A 17,309-nucleotide genomic window follows, 5' to 3' on the forward strand; every position below is an offset into this window, starting at 1 on the left:
CCTACAGATATCTTGATCACTGCCTGTGATCTACCGAGGGAACTTTCCATGGTCTCCGGTGGCTGCACATCACCATGACAACTGTCAACAAATTGGCCAAGTGTCGTAGCTGCACGGGATGTTTCACACAGCCGTATAGTGCGGTACTCTGTTACTGATGCAAAGAGCACTGTCCTAAGCAGTAATAACATAATTGGCTAAACGGCCAATGTCAAAAGACCTAATTGTGTAAGGAATTAACTGCATGTGAGTGGAGACTGTATTACATAGTATGTTAGGCTGAATGAAGACAATGTCCGTCTAGTTTGAGCCTGCCGGTGGTTAATCTTTTCAATAAAAAAGTATGTAATGATATCTACTGACTAGATACTTGATCGACCATGTCCACATACATTAATTCCATGCCATTAAAATATCTTATTGGTCCGAGAACTAATCTGTTCAAGATACAAAGACCTGAGATCATTGCTGCTATTAAATTTTTAATTATTTATATATTACTTAAAAACCAAATTATGTTTTCATCATATTGCAAAAAAAAGTGCCATCACATATAAAATACCCAAGCTGCAACCCAAAACCCACTTATTTACTGCAAAGTGCCAACACATCAGGGGGTGGGGCTTATCATGACGTACTATTTCACGACCGTCGTTCTAAAAAGGACAGGGTCGCTTCAAAATGGACAGCGTGCAGATTTTGACTGCTTTTTGGATGCGGAAATACTGCAGAATGTCCTCAGCGGAAATTACTGTGGAAAATTCTGTAGCATTTCCGCATCCAAAAAGCAGTCAAAATCTGCACGCTGTCTATTTTAACCCCTTAGTGACAGGGCCAACGTAAAACTACATCCTGCTGTTGCAGGACGTGTATGGAGGGAGGTAGCGCCGCTATCTCCCTCCATACAGCGCGGGCGTCAGCTGTTTATTACAGCTGACACCCGCGGGCAATAGCCACGCTCGGCCATTCGGCCGATCGCGGCTATTAACCCTTTAAATCCCCCGAACGCTGTTCGGTGGTCCCGCACGCCCCCCCCCTTCCCGCGGTGAGATCGGGGGAGCCGTGCAGGTGTCATGGCAGCCGGAGGCCAAATGAAAGGCCCCAGGGCTGCCTTAGCAGACTGCCTATCAAGCCATCGCCGTAGGGTGGCTTGATAGACTGCCTGTAAAAAAGCAGTATGACGTAATGCTATAGCATTACGTCATACTGCAGGAGCGATCAAAGCATCGCATGTTAAAGTCCCCCAGGGGGACTTCAAAGTAAAGTAAGAAAAAAGATCAATAAAGTTTTTTTAATTGTAAAAAAAAAAGTTATAAAAGTTTAAATCACCCCCCTTTTGCCATATCAATTATTAAAAAATCTAAATCATAAAATAAAAATATGTATTTGGTATTGCCGCATCCGTAAAAATCCGATCTATCAAAGTAGCTCATTATTTTTCCTGCACGGTGAACGTTGTCCGAAAAAAAAATAAAGAACGCCAGAAATACACTTTTTTAGTTACCCTGTCTTCCAGAAAAAATGCAATAAAAAGCGATCAAAAAGTCGTATGTATTCCAAATTGATACTATCGGAAACTACAGGACATCCCGCAAAAATTGAGCACTTGCACAACTACGTCGACAGAAAAGTAAAAAAGTTATTTCGCACACAAAATGACCGCAGAAAATAATTGAAAAAAATTAAATATCTTAAAAAAAATACAAGCACTACAGCAAAAAAAAACTATATAAGTTTGGTATCGTAGTAATCATACTGACCCATAGAATAAAAATATCAGGTCATTTTTGTTGCAGTTTGTGCACCGTAGAAACAGGACGCACTGAAAGATGGTGGAATGTCGTTTTTTTTCCATTTCTCTCCGCTAAGAATTTTTAAAAAGTTTTTCAGTAAATTATATGGTACAATAAATAGTGCCATTGAAAAATACAACTCATCCCACAAAAAACAAGCCCTCATACAGCGACGTCGATGGATAAATAAAGGAGCTACGATTTTTTAAAAGGGAGTAGGAAAAAACAAAAATGGAAATAAAGCAAAAAAGCTCCGTCACTAAGGGGTTAAAACAGCCCTGCCCATTTCCACAACATGTAAACATACCCCAGCGATAATAGTGACCCCCCAGCGGCCCCGGCGATAATAGTGACCCCCCTCAGCAGCCCCAACGATAATAGTGACCCCCGCAGTGGCCCCAGTGATAATAGTGACACACTCACCCCCAGCAGCCCCAGCGATAATTGTGACACCCCGCCTCAGCAATAATAGTGACACCCCCCAGCAGCCCCAGCGATACTAGTGACCCCCCCAGCGATAATAGTGACCCCCCCAGCAGCCACAGTGATAAAAGTGACCCCCCAGCAGTAATAGTGACCCCCCCACACAGCGGCCCCCAGAATCACAGTGACTTCCCACCCCACAGCGGCCCCCAGTATTACAGTGACCCCCTTTCCCCACCCCATAGTGGCCCCCAGTATCACAGTGACTCCCCCCCACAGCAGCCCCCAGTATCACAGTGATCCCCAAAGCGGCCCCTAGTAATAATAGTAACACCCCACAGTAATACTAGTGACACCCCACAGCGGCCTCTAGTAATAATAGTAACACCCCACAGTAATAATAGTGACACCACACAGCGGCCCCTAGTAATAATAGTGACACCCCACAGCAGCCCCCAGTAGTGCTAGTGACACCCCACAGCGGCCCCCAGTAAGGCTAGTGACAACCCACAGCGGCCCCCAGTAGCAATAGTGACACCCCACTGGGGCCCCCAGTAGCAATAGTGATATCCCACAGCTGCTCTAGTGTAATAGTGACATCCCACAGCAGCCCCCCATTCCCCCACCCACAAGACCCACATACTTACCCCTCCTCCTCGTGGAAGCGTGCCCTCCAGCCGCGCTGATCACAGGTGCACACTGACATCAGTGTGCTGCCGGACACCTCCTCCCCCTGCTCTCGCAGGAGACGCTGGGAGAGGGAGGAGGAGGATCTCGGCTGCACACTGACGTCACTATCGTGGTGAGCGGCCGACGGCAACACATGCAAGCACATGCACGCGTGTCATAGGTTGGTCACCACTGACCTATACTATCTTCACAACTAGCCAAATGGCAGCTGCTGGTCCGTGTCACTGCATCAATCAGTCCCCAAGAACTTGGTAAACGCCTCGTGGCTCAGGAATCACTAGTGGCTTGCATCACTGGTGTCATCTTAGAAATCTGTAATAAAAAATACAGGAAATAACTGCACATCATAGAAAAAATCTCAATAACAAGAATCCTACCCTACATCCTTTTACCCATGTTATATGTAAGGTAAAGGTTGTACTCAACATTCAGGCTCTTAGGCTGCAACATCTCCAATTCAATTATCCACTTCAATTCTAACAGTTTAAGCCTTCTTGCCCTATCTCCTTCCCTGGTGTTAGAAGGTATTGAATCTATTATACTAAAACGTAATTGGCTCACTGAGTGTCCACATTCTGCAAACTGTTTCGGCACTTCCGTGTTCTAATAGTGCTCTTATGGTTCAAAATCCTTTTCCTAATCTCAGTGGTTGTTTCGCCAACATATAATACACCTTTGCTCAAGAATATTGCAGCAGACACATCGTATAACTTATAATAAGCCACAAGGGCAATTGATTAGATAGATCACAAAAGAGGATGAACATGTGAACCTAACCCTGATATAATAAATGGCACCCGTGCGTGGATGTGTAAATGTGTCACCTTTGCTCAAATCAATGCAATCAATGTGGAATACATTGGAGCCCCCACCTCCAAACCTGTTGAAAAACCCGAGCTTCCAGGCAGTGCCCACTGACCCACGTCCATCTTCACTGTGTAGTCACAAAAGTAGTCAGCAGCAGTACTCTAGGAGACCTTCAATAGGAGGTGAAGCATATGTCAGGGTTAAACACTAGAGATGAGCGTGTACGCTTGGTAAAAGCAGTTACTCGAGCGAGCATCACTCTTCTCGAGTAACTGCATACTCGTCTGAGCAAATGCGGGGAAGCGGCGGGGGTGAGCGGGTGGGAACTGGGGGGGGGGAGAGAGAGGGGGGGAGGTGTCTGCTGCAATAATATGAGCAAAGGTGTATTATATGTTGGCGAAACGACCACTGAGATTAGGTAAATAATTTTGAACCATAAGAGCACTATTAGAACATGGAAGATTGACTTACCGGTGCCGAAACATATTGCAGAATGTGGACACTCAGTGAGCCAATTAAGTTTTAGAGTGATAGATTCAGTACCTTCTAACATCAGGGGAGGAGATAGGGCAAGACGGCTTAAACTGTTAGAATTGAAGTGGATATTAGAATTGGAGATTTTGCAGCCCAAGAGCTTGAATATTGAGTACAACCCTTTCTTTACCTTACATATAACATGGGTTATAGGATGTAGGGTAGGATTCTTGTTATTGAGATTTTTTCTATGATGTGCAGTTATTTCCTGTATTTTTTGTTACAGATTTCTAAGATGCCACTGGTATACATGCTATTTAATAATTCGTTCAAAAATCTTTCCTGGTATAGAAGTCAGTCTCACGGGCCTGTAGTTTCCTGAATCCACCTTCTTTAATTTTTTGAAGCTAGGGACAACATTTGCCCTTTTCCAATCTTCTGGGACTTCACCTGTTCTCCAGGAATTTTCAAAGATTATGGCCAGTGGTTCAGCAATTAAGTAAAGGGGTCACAATTTGATTATTCAATGCTAAGTGCAAAAGTAAGTGATCTTTTATGTTATGTAACTTCCCAATGTCACACAAGCGTGAAATTTGGCACAACCATTCTTTAGTTCCTACATAGGAAAAGTAAAGTGGTTCAAACTTGATTAGTCAATGCTAAGTGCAAAAGTAAGTGATTCCCTATGTTATGTAACTTCCTGGTTTCATACAAGCGTGAAATTTGACACGGGCATTCTTTTGTTCCTATATAGGAAAAGTAAAAGGGTCACAACTTGATTATTCAATGCTATGTGCAAAAGTAAGTGCACCCCTATATAATTTACCTAATCTAATTCTGTAACTTCCCGATGTAGTACAAACTTGAAATTTGCCACAACCATTCTTTAGTTCATTTATAGGAAGAGTAAAGGGGTCACAACTCAATTATTCAATGCTAAGTGCAAAGGTTAATGCACCCCTATGTAATGTGCCTAATCTAATTCTCTAACTTCCCATGTGTCGTACAACTGTAAAATTTGGCATGAGCATTCTTTAGGTCGTAAATACGAAAAGTAAAGGGATCACAACTTGATTATTCAATTCTAACTGGAAACGTGACCCCCTATGTAGTGTAACTAATAACACACATCTGAACCTCACAAACATGAAATTTGCCACGACCATTCTTTACGTCCTAATAGGAAAAGTAAAGGGGTTGCAACTTTAATATTCAATTCTAAGTGTGAAAAACTGTGAAAATCCGCCATACATGACATAGTTCTTTTTTGGGAAACCATAAAGCCTAAGGAAATGTTTTGTATACTGAGGAGAATCTACCTCAGCTCTATATGAATATACTGAAGAGAATATAACTGACCTATGTGTGTATATACTGAGAAGAATCTACCTCACCTGTATGTGTATATACTTTCAATAGTTACATAATTTTGTGTCATCTGTAAATATTGATATTTCACTGCACAATCATTTTACCAGGTCATTAATTAGTATAATAAGTATATATATATATATATATATATATATATATATATATATATATATATATATATATATATATATACATATATATATATATATGGCCTAAAAACCCACTAGTAATGGTGACCCCTCCAATACTGCCCCCTGTGGTACACCATAAGTAACGGTGACGCAATCAGAGTATGTACCATTTATAACCTCCCTCTGTTTTCTATCACTGACCAGTTATTTACCCACTTACACAAATTCTCAACCAAACCAAGCATTCTCATTTTATATACCAGCCTTTTATTTTGCACAGTACCAAACGCTTTCGAAAAGTCCAGATACACAAGATCCAGTGACTGTCCCCGATCCACTCTAGAACTTACTTCCTCTTTCTAAACCTTGGACACTGAACTAGTTGTGGTATCTGAATTCGTAGACAGGACAGGCCCCTTGCCCTACTAAACTGTGGATCTGTCTTTTTTTCCTATTTGCTCATTTTTAGGTTCTGTGTCTTTTTTCTGCTTCCACTCTGAGTCACCTTTTATTTCTTCAGGGTTCAACCATTTTGAGGGCAAGAATAGCACTGCAGACTATGGATACATCCTAATCCCATTAGTTCAACTTTCTGATGTAGAATTAGTATGCACTCTGATAATTATAATTAATAATAGTAATTACCTGTCCTGTGCCATTTCTTATACATCTACATGCATCATTGCATAGGCTTGAATTGCACAAATAACTGGGAAACAGAGCAGAAAATTCTAAGCATGATATCATGTCTGTATGACATCATAAGAGGGATGAACAAAGGATGCTGAGAAGGATACATGATTACATACAGTATGCCACATTAGCACAGACTGCTCATACTGATTGAGTTACCTGTACTGTACATATAGCCTTAAATCATTGCTCAGGTTTTCACTTAAGCATTGAAACATTTCAATGGAGAAACAGTACAGCCTAGTGGATGAAATAAAATGTTACATCCTCCTGTTAAATGACAACTGGAGAGTCTCCTGGAACGTTACACTCATTGTGGGGGTAGACGTTCTTCCTATTTGCAAATTACATTGGATTTTTTTTAATGCATATATAGTTTATATAAAAAAATATTGTAACAATATTAGTATTGTTATATAACATGATATAAGGTGTGAAGAGGAGTCAAAAAAGAATTCCTCCGTGTTTATAACTTTGTATCTATTTGAGTGACTGTAAATAGCTATGGATCTAAGACTAAAACCTAGAACTGTCTTTGAATTTCTGGCAAAAGAGGGATATGCACCTAAGGAAATCCATGATTAACTGGAGAAAGTTAATGGGGATATGTGCAGTGTATCCTGAAATGTGCTGCGTCTGTTGCCTCAAATCAACTCATCAGTACATTGTCGGATCTCATCGGTGACTGATTATCTGCAACTTCAGTTTCTCTTGCTTGAAATTTCTTCATCCAACAGCACACATTGCTAATGTCTGTTACAACTCCCCCATAAACATTCTCCAGCTGATGGATTTCCTTAGATGCACACTTCAATGAGAATAACTGTATAACTCCATATCAGCATGAGTTTGTGACAGATCGCTGCTATCAAACCGACCTGATCAGCTTCTATGAGGAGGTAAGTTCTAGACTGGACCGGGGAGAGTCACTGGATCTTGTGTATCTGGACTTTCCAAAGCGTTTGATACTGTGCCGCATAAAAGGTTGGTATAAAAATTGAGACTGCTTAGTCTGGGCGAGAATGTGTGCAAGTGGGTAAGTAACTCGTCAGTGATAGACAGCAGAGGGTGGTTATAAATGGTGCATACTGTGATTGGGTCACTGTTACTAGTGGGGTAACACAGGGGGCAGTATTGTGCCCTATTCTTTTTAATATATTTATTAATTTATTATTAATGACTTTGTGGTGGGATTGTAGACTAAGATATCAATATTTTGGGCACCCATATTCAGAAAAGACATATTAGAGCTTGATATGTGGGTTCAAAGGCGGGCAACTACATTAATAAATGGAATGGGTGGACAATAATACCCTGAGAGGTTATCAAAATTTGGATTATTGCTCAGTTAAAGTTTTAAAAAGTAGGAAATAAGTGGGCTCCCTGACATCTGCACCTGTGCATGCCCCATAGAAGTTCCACCGGAGGAGTGGAGCAGCAGAAGGGCAAATTTCTCACCTTTTCCAGCAGCTTTACACATCGCAGCCGTGCTGGGCCTAGTGTAGAGGCTAAAACCGGGGCCTCAATTTTTGCAGAGCCAGCAGAAGTGTGTAGTGAGTGGACCCACAATCCCTGCAGCAAGAAGAAAGGACCCACACAGCGCTTCAGCAGGGTACTTACTGGGACGCAGTCCCTGAAGAGAGAGGTGAGGAGTGTTACCATGCGATGGTTGCTGGTCCTCCTGGGGCGGCGGTGTGCAGGGTCCCTCGGTCGGGGCGTGCTCCCTGGTTTGTTGTCCGACTGCCGGGGCACGGGTGCCTGGCTAGCGTAGGCAGCAAGGTGCTGGTGGCACGCGGCGCCGTGCGCGCACGCACCTGTTCTGCTTAGTATTGTTCGTGTTGATTATATACATCTGCTTTTTCTGTCGGTGTTCTACCCTTTCCATCCTCGTACGCCAGCGTCTCTTTTTCGGGTCCTAGTGGGAGTAGGGACCGCCGCCCAGTTGCCTGCCTAGGGTTAGCCAGGAGTGGAGGCAAGCAGGCAGGGACAGGGTTTGTGGGTGAGATCTAGGGCAGCCAGGCTGGCGTATCAAGGATAGTATACCGTAACAAGGAGGCTTCTGAGAGGGACTCCCAGGATAGTGCTGCTGGTGCTTGTAGCCACCTGATAGGACCAGAGCACCCTAAAAAAGGAGGGGCTGTGCTGCTTCTGGAGGTTCCCAGCTTGCAGCAGAGGTTGAAGAACAGCAGAGGAGAGGGCTGCTGTGGAAGGCCAGACTAGGCTCCGCAGTGAACAGTAAGAGAATAGGACTAAAAACTGGCAGTGGAGCAACACTCCAAGTTAAAGCAACACCTCCCTTTTTATTTAATAAAGTACATGATTAGCTTATGAAAACGCATTTCGGGATAACCTCTTCATCAGTTCAGCTGGTGTTTAAAACTTACAAGCTATACAATACACATTAGAAGGCAGAGTAGGAGGTAGAGGGTGGGAGAGTAGAAGGAAAAAGGACAAAACATATTATATGTATTTGTTATATAAACTCATGCGGGTCATACATCACCTTAGTACACTAGTATATGTAGAAAATGATAGGTGGAAAAAAAGAGTATGCATAGAAAACTATTAAAAAATAGATATTTCAACTATAAAGACTGTTGGTTTTCACAATAAAAATTCCACAAAGTATATATAAAATGAATAATAAAGCTATGAGAAGCGCACACAACAGGAAGGATTGGAGGGGAGAATATTGTCAATACAATGAGTGAAATATAATGGACTTACCAATTGGTGGGTCCCAAAAGGGTTAATAATGAGATCCTGTTTGCCTAGAAAGATTAGAAATATGTTGGGACAAAAACAAGCCCAATGCTATAGGTGTAAAATAGGATTGGGAATAATGGTGTCAGTTTAACAAGGATTAGGCTATCTGGATAGAAAATGAGGGAATGGTTGGTGTGAATTATTCTAGTAACAAGCAGGGATGGGGGACTATTTTGGGATTGTATTATGCCTTCATGGGGAGCAGGAGCTGAAGAGAGGGAAAGGAAAAAGAAGAGGTGGAGATGAAATTAGATTACTATAGGAGTAATTTACCTGTGTAGTGAGGGTCAGCCAGGGCAGGAGGAGGAGAAGTTCTGGTGAGCAGGGAGAGAGTGAGGGTATATATGCTGGGGAAGGTCCAAGAACCATAAAAATGATAAGAATCCTCCAGGAAGGCCCATTATTTCAGGCATAAACTGTATCACCTGTAATTTAACACAGTACATTCGGTGCTTGCAGGCAAGACAATGAACACTAGTGACATAGCGTACATTGACCTTCAGGAAGAAGAATGTAGCGCAATATACGCTACATTACCTGATGCAGCTAAATCGGGCAGCTGCAGGTCACGTGACACAAGGTACTAGAAGATCCAGGAGAAGCTTGGACAGGAGAAGAAGTGTAGTGGAAACCCAATATATCTATATTTTGGATTGTGGACCTTTGTAGTGGACAGTGAACCTGTTTTTATATGTTTAGCATTCTGTATACTAAATGACAGTACTTTTCCATTGCTGGCTGTTCTGATACAAATATAGATATATATTCTTTCATGTATCCAATGTATCTACTTCCTTTAATGAAACTTCCATTCTCTAAACTCTGCTGACAAGCTAGTATTTAGCAAAAACACGCTATATTTTCTCCGTATGTTTTGTAACTTTAGAAGAAGTAAAATCAGACATAAATAACTGCAGTCTGAAGCAGCTACCGCAATAATAACCCAAGCAGTTTTACTGGAAACTTATGCAAATAACACGGGAAATTTATGCAATTAATAGTTCAAGCTGTAATATCCAATCATATCGGAGGAACCACACGTGGGTCCAAGACAACCCACTCATCTCGTCCTGCTACCACATGATGGCCAATAACAGATGACCAGGGGATGGAAGAATTTCAAGATGCTTATCCAATAATTAAACAATACGTTGTATCTATGTAATCTTTGACCTGCCCAGATGGGCAGATATGTTAAACTCTTTAAAAGAGGCTGCACGCCCAACAATAAAGCAGAATTGAGGAAGCTTATACATGCTGAACCTGTGTCAGTGTGAAATCTTCTTATGCGCATAATCAATTCATAATTAATCTGGAAGGGTGTAAATATTCCTAATTGAGTAGGCCGTGGACACAAAAAGGAAATCCACGACAGTTGGTGGCCCGTACGGGGAGTGGTCGATTGGCTCCAAAAAGATAGGAAACAAGGCGCAGACATAGGCAACCTTGGACTTGGCTGGCCCAACAAACCATCAGAACACGGTAAGATAAATTAATTATACCTGTGTGGCTGACTCCAAGCTCACCTATGTGCCGTGTCAAGGCCAATCGCTCTGGATCCGCACGACAGGTATTTTAAGTCTCGACCCTCAATAAAACCTGTCATAAGATAAAAAAGAAATGTTTACATGCCTGTTGTCTTGAGAGTACTGGTTAATTGGTGACATCAACAGCTGCCCCCGGGGAGGGCCTGTACGGGGTTTTTCCACTCCTAGAGGGAGGAGGAAACCGTCAGGTGGCCTGTTGCAGAGACTCAGCAGTCCTGAGGCCTGTTTGTAGGGCCCGGGAGAGGGAGAGACTGCCAGAGAAAGTCTGATAAGGGATTTCCGCTCCTGCTAGGTCTGCTTGTAGGGTCCGGGAGAAGGGAGCTGTCAGACGCGTATCCCAAGGGGCAGTGAGACTAAGCCAGCTGTACTGGTGCTCTGTCTATTTGTGTGTGTCCACAAATATTTGTTTATCGTTTGAACGTTCATGAGTGGATCCCTCTGTCTGAGGGTAGATTATTAAACGGTGTAGCGGCAGAAATGCTAGAGACTCTAGGGCGGGACATACTGTGTCCGGCGTCTGAGGAGAATCCTATAATCATAAATCTGGCTGCCATGATTGACATTGAGTGGCAACAAACATTGTACCAAGGTCAATTCTTACACCCTTCAGAAAAGTGTGGAAGGTGTGGAGAGTCAAGTCATCATTGATTAATCAAGCAATCTTCTGTGTGCTCAAAATGTCCTACCTGTCCTTTATATAGAGTTAGTGTGCTTGTCTGTTGTGTAGAGCTAATCCTACTGAGTTGTCTATATAGGAATAGTCTGGTTGTCTATCATATAGAATTAGTAGCAGTCCTACTCAAACTGTAAGAAGGGATTGTTGGCAGTGAGAAGCATTAGCTGGGTTATAGCCAAGATTGATACACCGTACACAGCGGCGTTGTGGGTTTGGAATTTAAAGGCTAAATGTGCATTATTGGATCCCTTCTAGTAAAGGCGGACTGCACTGTGTTGCTGTTGAAGTGTTGAAAGTTGAAAGTATAGGCTGTGATACATTGTGCCCGTAAGTGTATGTATACAAAGGGTTAACTGAGTTTGTTTAGTGAGAGAATAAGGCTGCTTATTTTAGTTACTTCCTCATTCTCTAGGAGGAAGTGCTGTAACACTGAATGTAAGAAATAACTTTGTTGTTTAATAGAATAAAGGAATGTAATGAATTATACTGCCTTAAAAAGGCAGTATTGCAAGGTGCATTTTTACCGGTGTCTAGGGTCACAGGTGGACAGTCAGTGATGTTCTAAATTGTTAGAGCAGGTGGATTAGACCCAAGCGATAGAGGAGAAAGCAAATTCATGTGCTGTGACAAATAACAACTACTGTTCGTATGTCTCGTTATGTAATCTAATCTTTGTTGTATGTCCTTCATACAAATGTAAGGAGTTATATGCCACTCACATCCTGTGGGGGCTTTCAGAGTACATAGGTTAAAGAATACAGAAAATGTTGCGTTACAAAATGTAACAAACTGCATAGTCCGCCGTGCCCACCAGAAAATACATCTATGTTTGCCAAGTCCCCAATACCACATACAATGTTAAGTGGTCACAGCTGTGACCGTAAAATTACAACATAGTAGTTATACATTAGATGTTAAAAATTCCCTGAATGTCAGTCAGAGGAAGAGAAGGCAGGCTGAAATGGCATCGGTACCCACGCATGCCAAAGACACCAGCGTTCAATATAACAGTTCAGTAAATAAGGAGATAGAATAATATCTCAGTCACTCAACAACCTTTGGCACACAATATGTGAATTGCAGTACGTTACCAATCAGATGGAGATGCCTGACATCTAAGACTACATCTGCTCCGGTCTCCGGAGGGACGACCAGGAACAAGTCTGGGACAAAAACTGTTGTAAAAGTAAATTAGCCACATTCTACCTTATAATCCTGTTTATCTGTCTCTTCCATTCTGTGTTAGAGAAGGGAGGGGCTGTCACGGGAGGGAGAGATTTTAAAAAGAGGAAGTCATTGGTATGGCAGTCCCAGGGAAGATTAATTTGCAGACAGTAGGAAAAATAAGTAAAGTTAAGCAGAGAAGCCAAAGAATGGGAAACAAACAGGTAACGATAAGGCCTGGTATCCACAGGAGGGACGGGGCAGGTTGACCCGTAATTTGTAAAATGTAAATTGTGTGATGCATAAGACTTTATTTGGTTGTGATGTGTATCCGAGGACTGCAAACGTTGAATGAGAAAATGAGGACGCAAGTGATCAGCCAAATTCAGAGGGGTGGAGCTAGATGATGCAAGAATACGTAATGGGTCATCCGTCTCTTGTATAAGGAGGGAGTGAGAATCATAGATAGCCAGGAAAAGTTTTGTTTTTTTCTCCTGTCGCAAATTTGATGAGACATTGCAGGCAGGATTAGATTAAATTAATAATGAATTCTCTTAAAGAATATCACATTTTAAATAAGGCTGCCCGGATAGAAGGCATGTCTCTGTTATTGGCACTGATATTTTACAAGCCCTATCGGCATCCATCATGACGGCGCCAGATGGATCGTTACGGGTTGGGACCTCAGGTGTCATTTCAGAAAAGTTTTTGTAAATTAAACTGCTCATTTGGTGGAGCTGGCTTATGTGTTTGGCCTGATAGCCACTGCGAAAACTCAGCTTTTCACGGTTGCTGACAAATTATGGGCCACCTACCAGACAGACGTAGGGAAATTGAATGTACCCACCATGATAATATATGAGACCCGGATACCCACTCCTGGGTCAAACAGTATCCCCTTAGTGGAAAAAAAAAAAGGGGGTGAAGGGTCAGCCACACATGTTAGGTGCTGCTGTGTGCTGATGTTTTGGAAAAACTGCCGACCGGCCACAATTTCACCGTTTATTTTCATTTGCAGAAGATGGCTGTAAGGCCTGGAGGCCTCCAAAGACAAACTCCAGTTCTGCATGAAAGGTTGTTCTCCTGGATCATTGTTTAGCCAGGGAACTAGACATCTGACAGAGGAGCAAAAGGCTGCTGTCCAGGTCATACCTGTACCTACATCCGTTGCCAAATTCCGCACCTTTCTGGGCCTTGTTTCATACTGCCGCCCATACGACAGTATTGACACAAAAGCACGGAGGACAACCACGGCCACTGGGATACTACTCCATGAGGTTGGATCCAGTGACTCGAGGAGCTCCCTCTTGTGTTTGTGCGGTGGCAGCAGTACAGGCAATGGTTGACAAATCTAAGTTGGTATTGGCACTTATCTCTGGCCTATTAGATCCGGCTACAATGTGCTCTTTCCATGCCTCCCCCAATATTTCTTTCCGATGTTGTACTACCTTGAACCCGGCTACTCTTCTTTTAATCGGGTATTCCGGTTCAAACGGGGGAGGGGAGGCATAGGTGATCTGAGTATGGCAGATCAGCTATTTTTTAAATTTTTAAATTCTTTGCAACAAGATTCTGATAAAAAACTGTTATTAGAACCCACTGTTAATAATGCATATTTTGAGTTTTCTTTTGTAGATGGTACCAGGGTGAGGATTGATGACTCCGAAACAGATATGCAGAGGTCACACAACAAGATGTCCTAAACGCAGAAGCTCTGCCTCCGCATGTCTCAGTGCAAGAAGCGGAACCGAAGGCACTCACTGAGGCGTGTAGAGTGGTAGAAGGTAAGACGGCAACCATTTACACTGACTCCTGGTATGCATTTGGCATAGCTGATGATTACGGCCCAATATGGAAGGCCAGACAGCTTGTTATCTCAGTGGGACAGCCAATTAAGAATGGTGCAGCGGTGCAGAGTCTCATGGAAACCCTACTACTACTACCTGGCAATGGAGAGCTCACACCGATTCCTACAATGGAGAAGCGAGAGACGACACCCTCGCCGACAGCACAGCAAAGGCAGCGGCCCTCAAGCCGTGGAAGAAAGAAGAAAAGATAGTGACAGCGTGAGTCAGTGGCAAAACCTTTGGACATTGATAAAACCTTTGGACATTGATAAAAACTTTGGACATTGATAAAAACTTTGGACATTGGTATGCCAAGGACTTTACAGTTACAAGACAATGAGGAAGGAAAGCAAAATGGGCTAAAAGACGGGAGCAACAGAACAGGACGGCATATGGCGAACAGTCAGCAGAACTTGCCTACAGAGGTCCCTGTCCCCCATGATGGCCCAACTGGTACACAGAATCAAAAGCAGCAATGACGTCGACACTGAACGAGAATGGGTGACACCTGGGTTCTCTGTAGCTGCTGCATCATTTGTCCAGTTTGCATGATCTTTGCCATATGCGAGTCAGGACAGAAGTAAGGTGGCCATATAACACTTGCCTGGACCACTCTACCCATTTCAGAGATTGCCAATTTGACCACATTCAGCTCACACCTGTTGGGGAGTATGAATATGTGCTTGTTGTTGTTGGAGTCTTTTTCAGGTAGGAGGCCCACCCTGATACTAAGGTAAATGAGCAGGTAACCACACAGAAGCTCATGAATGAGGTAATCTGCAGATACAGGGTACCGGAAGTGAATGAGTCAAACGAAGGTACACACTCCATAGGTGAAATAATGTGACATCATGTCTGCTCTGGGTGTATCCCAGGCCTTTTACACACTCTACCATCCTTAGAGTAGTGGAAAGATGGAGAGACTTAGTGGCACGCTAAAAAGGGAGAAGTGGAAGAAGGAATACTCTATAACTACTTAAGTGTTTTGCACCGGAGAGAGTATTACTGACTACCCTGGAAACTACACCTGCCAGACAAATGGGCAGGGTGGAGGGAGATTTTTAAGGAACTCACTAACGGGTATTGCTCTTCCTACGGTACGATAGGAGGGGAATGGAAGTAGAATCAGGTCCAGTCCTTAGGAGACGTTTACTGGCTTTGTGGAGACATGAGGTGGAGGACCCGCCTGGAAGGTAATTGGACAGGGGAGTGTGCCTTAGTAAAGCCCTTATGCTCCTCCACATCCTGTCAGACAGCATTGAGGATAATGAGGTTACCCACAATAGTTACTTTATCTCGATCCAACTCTGTCTGTGTTTTGTGGTTTTCTTGTCATGTTGGTCTATCCTTGTTTTCTGCATAGGTACGGCGGTTCCTTCCAGTCTTGTCACTAGGTAGTGTAAGGTCAGTGTTGGCGACCTGGACCTGTCCACCTTCAGGGCTATCTCCAGGAGGGACATTGGTGTGGGTGAAGATCAGGGAGTCCGACGCCGTGCGTACCTGTGCATACTACTAGTATTGTAACAGTACACTAGAGTGAGAAGAGAGGCTCCTGGTGGTAGTTTTGACCTACACGTGTACATTGACGTCATAGGACAGCCAAGGGGGGTACCTGACGAGATTTTAAAAATTAGAGACCACGTTAAAGCTAGATTCGAGTCCATTTTTCCTGATAATCATGGTAAATAAAATGTTGACTGGATTAATGATGTTTATTATAATTAGCAGCGGTTTATAAACTATACTAGAGATGCCTTATAGGGACTAGTCGACCAATAGGACCTACCTCGACTATGACTTTTCAAAATAGAATGGCCTTAGGTATGATTTTAGCTAAAAAGGGGAGTGTCTGTAAGATGATAGGGGAAACTGTACCTACATCCCAGACAACACGTGACCCACGGGTAAAGATGCAGTTGCCATTAAGAAGCTGACCACACTAACTAAAAAGAGCTAACCTTTGGGACCAGTACTCGCCATGGATGAGCGGGTGGCAAAGGATCCTGGCTCAAATGGGCGTTGCTGTTGTATGTGAACTGATTATCTTTCCCATTCTAGTCTGGGAAAGTAGGAAAGATGAACGGTGCCCTAAAATCTAAGATACAAGGCAATGGAGAAAACGGACTAAGTGTCTTTTATTAGTCTGTTTCCTCAGTTAGGTACATACCTAACAGGAGAAGAGAAAAAAATAAGTTTTAAAACATTGTGTATTTAGAACACTGTGATAGGTTTTCGCTAAGATTTTGCTTTATTTTATCTGCAGTGCACTCTGCTCATGCCACGCAACATGCCGGTGTTACAACGCCCCTGGTCCCGCTACCTTGCCGCCTCTGGAAAAGGGAAGTGGGAATAATCACCTTGTAGTTTTCCTTCCAGACTGATAGATATGATTATGCACTTACTAATGAGACAGGGGTTCAGTCATGTTGATCAGTCATTAGATAGTCCTAATTTTGCACTCTTTGTTGATGAATCGAGGTAGCATCAAGAAGGTGGGTTCTACACAAGTTATGCAGTGTTTACCTGAAATATTAAATAGCACCTCTCCTAACCTAATGCCTCGAGATCCCAGCTGGTAGCCTAGACCTCCACATATACAGAGATGCCGTAAGGGTACCTATGAGGGTACCAGATTATTAAAAAGTCAGAGATCAAGTTAAAGCAGAATGGGTCCTGTCCTGTGGTAATCTTTCCTACACAAATATCCCCACCAATATTCCAGGAGGGCCGTGTGCACTGTCCCGGCTAAGTATTCTTATGTACCAAAGACCCGATTGCCATGAACCCACACCTAGGTATCAGAGGGGCATTTACAGCCTAAGCGACAGTTGTGAAAGACCGCCACTCTACTGAGTTTTCAGAACATTCTACACTAGAGTTTATTCTGATAAAGAAGTTATTAATTATATTTGTCACCTTTATAGTCA

Source organism: Eleutherodactylus coqui, chromosome 3 (assembly GCF_035609145.1).
Source record: "Eleutherodactylus coqui strain aEleCoq1 chromosome 3, aEleCoq1.hap1, whole genome shotgun sequence".
In the NCBI taxonomy this organism is placed as follows: Eukaryota; Metazoa; Chordata; class Amphibia; order Anura; family Eleutherodactylidae; genus Eleutherodactylus; species Eleutherodactylus coqui.